We start from the raw sequence: 1,769 nt of genomic DNA, 5'->3' as shown, positions 1-1,769 counted from the left end.
TTCATGACACAGATCCATGCTAAAGACTTAAAAAAATCCAAGTTACTCTAAATGAACATCACATGCCCCCAGTGCAAATGAGGTTTTCCAGTTATACTCCCCTACCAGTTAAATACCTCAGATCACTGTAAACTGCACAGGATTGCTGAAGAGCACAATTTCTAGAGCTTCTCTTGCTGGACAAAATGTATGTGGCTGGCTGAGAAATTCTGACAGTTCACAGCATTCAGGAAGTGTGTGAAACCACTTCTGGGAGGATACCCAACATACTCCAAGACAGTATGAATTCATACTACAGCAGCAAGGTGGAATATGTTGGAGAAGCAGGTACTATATCAACAGAACTTTGCTTAAAACTATTATTTTAATCACAGTACCAGAACTTCCATTATTAGAAGCAGGTTTACCTTCCACCACAGAAAGGCTTCCTTCACTATGCACTACAGTAATTATAATCTAGAGGGTGGATTTGATCCAAGCTTTTTTGATACTGGCCTGAAACATTCTGGGGAAGGGTGATGTGTAAATTAATGTGCACACACTGCTTCAGACAGAAAGGTAGTGTAGTAATGTGCCTTTCAGGCTGCACACATCTTAAAGAGGACTCCAAAGGCCAGGCTTAGGCTGTCATAGATTGTGCCAATACTCACAGAAAGAGCTCAGAACACTCAGTCTGCAAACTTCTTATTGCAACGTCCCAGGGCTGTCCTGAGAGCAGCCTCACCCCTTGCAGAGCCACAAAACTGGAAGGCTGCCTACTGACTATTGGAAGTTGGCACAGTTAGGTTGTTCCATTATTCTGATTTGTTGACACAACGTGGAACATTTGATGATATTTTCTGCAACTGGCTCTTCTGCTTGTACCTCGAAGTGACCAAAACATCTGCCAATATAAAGAAAATATTTGCTCTGATGTTATGATGTGTGGCCAAATTCTTGTTTGTTTTAGATAAAGAGAAACCACCACCACCTTCCACACTGCCACATGTAGAGTAAGGACATACATGTTTACTGTAGACTTTAAAGCAATTTTTTCTTGAGTTTTTAAGGGAAAAGAAGAAACACACCATCACCATTCCTTATGGTTCTATCACATTAGGTTTACAGATTTTCTGTATAACTAAAAAAACCAGAATATCAGTCCATCTGCAGTAAGAAGACACTTGCTCAAATGTACCATGGTATAAGAGACAGTACCATACTTTACACCACTACCAGCCTTTCAAAGTCATTTCAACTTCTTGATCTCTAAACTTAATTCTGTTTTTAAACCATTTTCTTCCCCATTTGAACAGACATGACACCAAGAGCTGCCACATCAAAATACAGATAAAGATTTGACATTGTTAACACAATACAAAGCAGGGCTCGGGTCCCTCTGGTAACACACAGGGCTTTGCAAAGGGAAAGTGATCACGTTCAGTCCAACAAAACTGAGGCAAAGTTTCACATCCACACATTGCAGGCTCTCAGTTCCTGCCTGTTCTTAACAGCTCAGTACAATTTCAAACCCAACCCACCTATCCAACCCTTCTCCAGCAGCTCCTTCCTTCTCTCCCCAAGATCCAGGAAAACATTCAGCAGATTCCAGATACTTTTGAGATCTTGTCGGAGTGGAGTTAAAGCAGAACAACAGAACCAAGACAGCAGGAAGCAATAAAAATAACACACTTAACAGGTTTGTTTTTTTTTTTTTGCATGTTGCTTAAAGAACTGCAAACAGTTAAAGCCTCAAGTCAATGCTGCTCCACTTTTACACACCCATATGC

The sequence above is a fragment of the Heliangelus exortis genome, chromosome 21 (assembly GCF_036169615.1).
Source record: "Heliangelus exortis chromosome 21, bHelExo1.hap1, whole genome shotgun sequence".
NCBI lineage: Eukaryota > Metazoa > Chordata > Aves > Apodiformes > Trochilidae > Heliangelus > Heliangelus exortis.
The sequence above is the reverse complement of the archived record's forward strand: the minus strand, read 5'-3'. Positions refer to the sequence as shown.